Below are 9,657 nucleotides of genomic sequence, written 5' to 3' on the forward strand. Positions count from 1 at the left end.
AATAGCTTTCTTTTACAAATTTTACTTTTTAAAGGATAAGCAAATGTTAATAAATTGGTAAAGACTCATAATACTGGAAGGGTCCTTGTACAGGTGAGAAAATCTGTAGCTGATACTTCATTAGTTTCACAGAAAACTGGCATCTGGGTGAATTGGAGGACAAACCCAGTGGTCAAATTATGTTAGGAGATGTAGGCAATGTTACGTGATTGCTCTTTTTAGTATTACATATGGAGAAGGCAATGGCACCCCACTCCAGTACTCTTGCCAGGAAAATCCCATGGACGGAGGAGCCTGGTGGGCTGTAGTCCATGGGGTCACTATGACTCGGACACGACTGAGCAACTTCACTTTCACTTTTTACTTTCATGCATTGGAGGAGGAAATGGCAACCCACTCCAGTGTTCTTGCCTGGAGAATCCCAGGGATGGGGGAGCCTCGTGGGCTGCCCGTCTATGGGGTCGCACAGAGTCAGACATGACTGAAGCGACTTAGCAGCAGCAGCAGCAGCAGCAGCAGCAGCAGTATTACATAATAAAATGCTTATACAATGTTTAGAGAACTTTGAAGTAGTGTTCAACAGAGGAAAGTAATTACCTTTATCATTATTATGAGATCATAAACTAATATAATTACCATTTTAACACATCCACTAAATACAAATGCCTATGCATATTTATATATGTACATACTCTGTAATATGAGTTTTTAAAGTATCTTTTCTCTTTCTATCTCTTGCTTATAAATACATGTATGTACAGAGATAAAATTTGCCACATAATTTTCAGACTTCCATCTTCTCATTGTACCCTCACTGGCAGAAAGAGAAGAGAAACAAACTCTCTAGTGTCTTGTAAAAACATTAATCCCATTCATTTCCTTCTCCAGACTAGGGATCCATTCTCATCTAATTCTAATTACTCTTCAAAGGCTCCAACTCTTTTTTTTTTTTATTTATTTATTTTAAACTTTACATAATTGTATTAGTTTTGCCAAATATCTTAATATCATTACAATGGTTGGTGGATTTCAACACGAATTTTGGGAAAACACAACATTCAATCCATGACAGGTAACCTGCTCATCACTGCCATCTCACCATGCTTCAGTTTAACTATCTTTTCCCCCCCATAAACTTACATTTCTAACTTGTAATGTCCTAGATTTGAGAAAATGCTTAAAGATGAAGCACTGAAGGAACTGAGAAAAGTTTTTCCACAAAACAAAGAATTACTCAGAATGACTTACATGATGAAAGTTGATAATACACACCTAACTTATTTAGTGCCCTAAGTGTAAACTGATGTAAGTTGAATTCTGCCCATATAATATATAATTATATTTTGTGCCTTTCCACATTTGGATTTTTGGAAAAATTGAAAATGTAATATTCTTAGATGAAAGATTAGACTATATATCAAAGTCAAAATGATTTTCTGGTTTATGTTCTCTTGTTTGGGAAAGGACTGAGAGATATTTAGAAACTGTCTAGGTCTATAATTAATTTAATAATTGTGAAAAAACAATATAATCAAATTTTCCACTTGGACTAAGCTTGGATAGAATTTTTTTTATCAAAATCTAATGAAAATAGAAAAAATAAAGAAGCAAAATGGAATTACACAGAATTATTACTGAAAATACAGCCCACAGAAAACAAATATTTAAACAAATTTAACCCAAAGATATAAAGCCAATTTTTGTATAAATGACCGTTTTTTCTATATTTCTATTTTATACCTATTCTGTTATGAGGATAAATTTCTTTTCAGAGGAAATCTAAGTCTGGAAACAAATACTGAAACATAAAATCTAAGGTTTGGGTGTCAATGCACAGAAAGATGATGTACTTCAGCTTACACAAGCTGGGACCATGCAAAGTAAGAATCCTAAGTGAAAGGAGATTTGGACAATTTGGCCAGTTACCTCAAAAGGAGATAGGTAAGACTGTTATAGCCAAGATTCTCAATAGGAAAAAAGAATCTCATATGAAATCAAGACTTCAAACTTAATCCTAATAAAAGTCTGAAGCAAAAAAAAAAAAAAAAAGTCATGATCTGTGAAATGGAGAATACTCAAATTTCTCCTTAACCTGTAACAAAACAGTGACTCTCCTGTAACCTCACAAAAAACAACATAAACTTCAAAAGTAAGTTTTGCATAATCATGACTCCATGACAGTCACTCTTTCACACACATAAGCACCTGAAACAGACACAGAGATCCAATAAAATATGCTTATAGTAATTTTATAAAACTAAATTTATAACTGTTAATATGCAATTGATTTTTTGAACCTTGAAAAAGCTATTTCAAAAGTCCAGGCTGAGAAAAAGTGGCAAAAAGCTATTTAAAAATGCATTCTCTATATAAAATATCCTTTTTCAAAAGTTTAAACAAAATGAATTTAAAAATAAAATAAAACAAAAAATAGAGTAATATCACAGAAGTCGAACTGGTATAGGATTTTAAAAAAAATAAATAATTTGATTTGTCTCTACTGGATAATGTCACACATATGTTTTAAAAAATCATCAGAATCTATACAAACAAATGATCAGTCTTTGAAATAGTTTCCATCATAAGGATATAAAAGTATTTATATTCTGGATTTACTGATTCAAGATAATTTGGATTTTATATTTTTACATGAAACATCTTACCTGTTAAATTGTTACTGATAAAAATCTTTATTGCTCCATTGTCAAATATTTTTTAATGTGCATCCTTACATAGATTTCTGTCTACAAAATAAAGACATTTTATTTTACTACAAGTTTAACAGAAATAATATGTTGATGCCTTTTACTAAATGTTAAGTTGATCTTCAATAGCGCTATAGCCAAGACTGTAACAAAAATAGGCATAGTAAAATTGCTACTATCATTGATCAAGCTCCACAATCCATTTAGTCTCTTAATAAATATTTATTTAATGCCAGATGATTTGCTACATTTTAGAGATTAAAAAAATAGGATCCTTGGGTATAGTGAATAATAGGAAATTACATATGGCATGAGAATCACTCCACAGGGAAATAGAGGTATATGGAGCTGAGAGTTCAGAGAACTGACCTCTCAACAGAGAGGTATGAATAATTTTCCTGGAGGAACTAGCATGCATAATTTAAGAATAAGTGGGGATTAGACTGATGAAGGAATAAAAAAGGGGTAGATTTATCACATATAGAGGAAACATAATTTTTAAAGTCTTGAAGGTGGTAAGATTTTTATATTCAAGGACCACTTTAATATTCCTACACTACAGAGGTGTGAAGCTGCCTAGAAGATAAATACACTTGGTATCCTACTTAGGAATAAAAACAATGAATTTAGACTTAATCCTCAAAGTTATTTGGCGGGGGTAGGGGGAGGGGGCAATGAAAGCCCAAAGCAGTGAAGCTATGTATCCAAACATGTGTCATGCTCCTCTAGAATTTCATATCCTGAAAGTACTTAATGACCATTTATAGTGCTGCCTTCCCAACATGACTCATTGGAAATGGTTGCCTCATTGGAAAAGACCCTGATGCTAGAAAAGATTGAAGGCAGAGAAGAAGAGGGAGGCAGATGATAAGATAGGTGGATGGTATCACCTATTCAATGGACATGAACTTGGGCAAACTCCAGATGATGGTGAGAGACAGGGAAGCCTGGTGTGCTGCAGTCCCTGGGGTTGCAAACAGTAGGGCATCACTTGGCGACTCAACAACAACTTCCCAGCATTCCCTCCTTTGTTTAACTGGAGAACATCTCACCATCTCTCTGGGTATCTGGAAACTGACTTCACACATCATTTCAGTATTTAAAACAATTTTTCCAGAGTGAGCCAGTTGACTCAATCTGGGGAAAGTATAGCATTCTCTCTCCCATACACAATCATTGTACTCTGGACAGTAAGTTATTAATTCAAGAATACTAAGGTAAATGCCAAAGGATAGTGCCTTTCTAAAAGGGAGGTTAAAATGGTATCTTTCAGGAATTGTGTTTTGCAACCCATAATGGAAGTTGTTCTGTAGTAAGTAATGAATGACTGTGACATAATGCTGTGATGAAAGAAAATGAAAGGGCCCTCCTTGGCAAACTATGCCTCAGTTTTCGTTGTCCTTGAAACCCAACTGCATTTCTGGTGTTACAACTTTCCTTCTTTAACATATCACTGTTATCACTGTTCACTTAATTTTCCCATTTGTAAAACTAATTTTAAGTCATTGTTTTGTTTTGTTTTTATGAGGTTAATTTTGCACTTTATATACAAAATACATCACAGGCACAATCATTGTCAAATTGAAATACTCACAGTGGAGTCACCAAACTGCTGATGTTTTTAAGAAGCTTGATAAGTAAAACAGAATTGAAAAAGTAAAGGTGATTTACCTAGATAGAGATGAGCATTAAGGAATAAAGCCGAGTAGCAGGACAGCAATAAAATTAATGAAGATTAGTTGTGGTTGGCTACAGGCATGACTGTAGTTATGAAACCTTGATCAGGAATAGTGATCCAATTAAAAAAAATAGACAAATGAAAGACACACATTTACAGATTCAAATTCAATGGGCCTCACTCAGTACAAACTAACGATCATAGAGAAACATATAATAGAAATATATAAAGTGAAAACAGATTGAATGGTTACACATTTCCTCAGAAAATAGTGGAATAACATCTTTAAAGTGATTAAAGACAATAATTATCAAATTCATATTTCAATATTCAATAAACACATGTTTCAGGAAGAAATATTATACAAGACCGAAAATAAAGTTGTAAGAATAAAGAGCAACAGAACTGGTTAGTATGTGTGTAAATATAATAAAGTGTTTTTCCTCTTAATTTTTAAAAAGAAATTTATACAAGTTGAAAGAAAAACAACAAAACATGGTCAGGGAGTTTAATATATGTCATACAAAACACAACCACACCACAGCCATAAAACGGATAGGAATAAGGGATTTATGTGTTTGAAGTTCAAGAAATAATTCCAAACTAATTTTATGAAGTTGGTATTATTTCAGTACCCGAACCAAAGACATTACAAAGAAATCAGTCTGCAGACCAAATTCTTTATGACATTAGAGAAAAAACATGCTCAATTTGATTCTCTATAAATAAAATCCAGCAGTATACAAAAAGAGTAATAGATCTTGACCCTGCAGGTGGAGGGGGGCATTAAAATCCTGCAATGCAAGCCTGGTTAAATATTTTAAAATAGTCATTGTAATTCATCATACTAAATAATTAAGTATAAAAAAGTCACAAATATCAGTAGATTTATAAAAAGTTATGACAAAATTCAACATGCAATCATAATAAAAATCTAGCAAATAATGATAGAAGAACAATTTTTTACTTTTATAAAAACGCATCTTAAAAGACCCTACTGTGAAGTGAAGTGAAAGTCACTCAGTCGTGTCTGACTCTTTCTGACCCCATGGTCTAGACAGTCCACGGATTCTCTGGGCCACAATACTAGAGTGGGTAGCTCGTTCCCTTCTCCAAGGAATTTTCCCAACCCAGAGATAGAACTCCCACAGTTCAGGCAGATTCCTTACCAGCTGAGCCACAAGGGAAGCCCAAGAATACTGGAGTGGCTAGCCTATACCTTCTCCAGTGGATCTTCCCGACCCAGGAATGGAACCAGGGTCTCCTGCATTGCAGGCAGATTCTTTACCAGCTGAGCTACCACGGAAGCCCCTGAAAGACCCTACAGGTGACTTTTCTTAAAGGTGAAAAACAGAGTGATTTCTAATTAAGACTGTGGATAATGGAAATATGTCAGCTTTCACCACTTTTCTCACCACTGTACTGAAAGCTCAGTAAGGGCAGTACAGTAAGAAAATAAGTTACAGAAATATTTGAAGTTAAAAGGAAGAAATAAAAATATTATTCCCCACAGAAATAATCATTACTCAAGTGAACTGAAAACATATATGTATGTGCTCACACACACTATGTAAGTATTCATAGCAGCTTTAATCATAATCATCAAAATTGGAAACAACCCAAATGTTGCTCCTGTGAAGAATGGCTAAACTAGTTCTTCTACACAATGAAATACTACTTGGCTTAAAGAATAAAAACAAAGTACTGATGCACTCAGCAAAAGGGATGAATAACATGTTAAGTAAGTGACAGAAGCGAGACACAAAAGGCACATAAAGTATGACTCCATTTATGTGACATTCAGGATGATCCCACAGTAGAGGAACTGAGACAAGATCTGAGGTAAAGGGTAACGTAAGGGTTTGACTACAAAAGGAAAACACAAGGAAATTTTAATTTGAGTGGAGTATAATGGAATTGCATCTCCATTGGGATGGTGATTATGTGACTCTCAAAACTCAACAGACAGTAAATTTTTATATTTGCGAAGTAGTCAGACACGACTGAGCGACTGAACTGAACTGAATTAGTATAGAGAAGTAGTAAAAATATCCCATACTTTGTCAGGAAAAACTTATTACAGCTTTTTTCTTCTTGTCAAAGACAAAGGCAAAGATTAATTAAATGAATCCTTAAAATTCCTATGGCAAGTGAATACCGTACATATTACTTTAAACTACTGTAGATATCAAAAGTCAAGTTTTTAAATCAATACCACATAGGATAATAAAATGGCTTCTCTCTTTTTTCCTTTCTATTCTGCGTCTTACATCTTTCACAATCCTAACATTAGAGATGAACTAATCCTAAAGAAGCCAAGGCTTTGAGGAACATTCCTTAGATGTTAAAAGGCCTGAGAACGCAAAATGAAAATTTAGAAATGTAAATCATAGCTGAACTAAAAATAACTTGTCTTGCCATTGAAACAAAATTTAATATGCTGAAAATTCATACATTTAGTTTTTTTCTGTGGGAAAAATCAACAGCAATAAGAGGTATACTGCCTTCTCCGATACTGTAATTAGGTCCTTCTAATTATATCATGTCTTTGTTAGCTTGGGATGCTATAACAGAATACTATAAATTGGGTGGCTTACACAACAGAGATTTATTTCTCACAATTCCAGAGTCTGAGAAGTCCAAGATCAAGATATCAGACAAACACTGTATTTTGATTGTATTAATATAATGACTTGCCTGGACTAGTTATTTAAAGTCTGTCTCTCCTAAAGTATCTGGCAGTTTCTTTGCATTAAGATATGTGTCTATGCCTTCTTGTTTGAAAACACAATTTGCAAAAATTTCAATTTATTACACAGTTTCCAAATCAGAAATTTTAGCTCTAAGATTCTTAATTAAATATTACCAATATTTGTTGAAAACAGTGATTCAATATTTGGAGTCTCAGTGATATAAACTGTTGACAATACAAGGTGAGTTACTAAGTAGATTCAGAAAGGTTCAAACTTTGGATTTCTCATTAGTGACAAGGCAGGCAGAAAATACCATGGTTCACAATTTAGTTCAACCTGGGAGAAATATCAATAACCTCAGATATGCAGATGACATCACCCTTATGGCAGAAAGTGAAGAGGAACTCAAAAGCCTCTTGATGAAAGTGAAAGTGGAGAGTGAAAAAGTTGGCTTAAAGCTCAACATTCAGAAAACTGAAGATCATGGCATCTGGTCCCATCACTTCATGGGAAATAGATGGGGAAACAGTGGAAACAGTGTCAGACTTTATTTTTCTGGGCTCCAAAATCACTGCAGATGGTGACTGCAGCCATGAAATTAAAAGACGCTTACTCCTTGGAAGGAAAGTTATGACCAACCTAGATAGCATATTCAAAGGCAAAGACATTACTTTGCCAACAAAGGTTCATCTAGTCAAGGCTATCGTTTTTCCTGTGGTCATGTATGGATGTGAGAGTTGGACTGTGAAGAAGGCTGAGCGCCAAAGAATTGATGCTTTTGTTTTTTTGTTTTTTTTTTTTTAATTTTATTTTATTTTTAAACTTTACATAACTGTATTAGATTTGCCAAATATCAAAATGAATCCGCCACAGGTTTACATGTGTTCCCCATCCTGAACCCTCCTCCCTCCTCCCTCCCCATTCCATCCCTCTGGGTCGTCCCAGTGCACCAGCCCCAAGCATCCAGTATCGTGCATCGAACCTGGACTGGCAACTCATTTCATACATGATATTTACATGTTTCAATGCCATTCTCCCAAATCTTCCCACCCTCTCCCTCTCCCACAGAGTCTATAAGACTGTTCTATACATCAGTGTGATGCTTTTGAACTGTGGTGTTGGAGAAGACTCTTGAGAGTCCCTTGGACTGCAAGGAGATCCAACCAGTCCATTCTGAAGGAGATCAGCCCTGGGATTTCTTTGGAAGGAATGATGCTGAAGCTGAAACTCCAGTACTTTGGCCACCTCATGCCAAGAGTTGTCTCATTGGAAGGCTCTGATGCTGGGAGGGATTGGGGGCAAGAGAAGAAGGGGACGACAGAGGATGAGATGGCTGGATGGCATCACCGACTCGATGGACCTGAGTCTGAGTGAACTCCGGGAGTTGGTGATGGACAGGGAGGCCTGGCATGCTGCGATTCATGGGGTCGCAAAGAGTCGGACATGACTGAGCAACTACTATGATCTGATCTGAAACTTTTTTTTTTATAAATTCAGCACTGTTTAATATTTATCCATATTTCTATATATTTACGTGCTATATACATAATGCATCATATATGTTATACAATTTATATCTATAAAATTTGAGAAAATATTTTATATCATATAATATCCTAGTTTATGAATGAAGTTATGATTTAAACCTATGGCAAATACACATTTATCATATATTTCTCCAGTCAGAATACTGGAGCGGGCAGCTGTTCCTTCTCCAGGTGATCTTCCCAATCCAGGGATCAAACCCAGGTCTCCTGCATTGCAGGCAGATTCATTTATCAGCTGAGCCACCAGGGAAGCCCAAAGAATATGTTTTCAAAGTGGAAGTGGTCTCCAACTCTGTAAATCCATGGACTCTGACCCACCAGGCTCCTCTGTCCATGGAATGCTCCAGGAAAGAATACTGGAATGGGTTGCCATTCCTGTCTTAGAGGATCTTTCCACCCCAAGGATGGAACCCCAGTCTCCTGCATTGCAGGCAGATTCTTTACCATCTGAGCCACCAGCGAAGTGCCCAAACTCAATACTATAACCTATCACTTTATGCATACATATCATGATTTTTAAATTTTAGCTTCAATATGCTAACCAAGGGGCTTCCCAGGTGGCACTAGTGGTAAAGGATCTGCTTGCCAATGCAGGAGATGCAAGAGACACAGGTTCAATCCTTGGGTTGGGAAGATCTTTTGGAGAAGAAAATGACCACCAACTCCAGTATTCTTGCCTGGAAAATTTCATGGAGAGAGGAGCCTGGCAGGCTACAGTCCATGGAGGGTCACAAAGAGTCAGGGATAACTGAGCGCAAACACACACACACACGCGCACACACACACACGCACGCACGCACACGCCCACACACACACGCTAACTAAATTCAGCATAGTGTTCAAAATAATGCCGGGTATTTTACAATCAACAGAAGAAATTTATAAAAGTTTTGAGTCTATGAAATGGACAAATGTATTAAACATTTCTAATAATTAACCATGTAAAGCATTTGATGACAATGTTGTTGTTGATCAGTTGCTTAGTTGTGTCTGACTCTTTGTGACCCCATGGACAGCAGCACACCAGGCTTCCC

This window comes from Bubalus bubalis, chromosome 6, assembly GCF_019923935.1.
Source record: "Bubalus bubalis isolate 160015118507 breed Murrah chromosome 6, NDDB_SH_1, whole genome shotgun sequence".
Classification (NCBI taxonomy): Eukaryota; Metazoa; Chordata; class Mammalia; order Artiodactyla; family Bovidae; genus Bubalus; species Bubalus bubalis.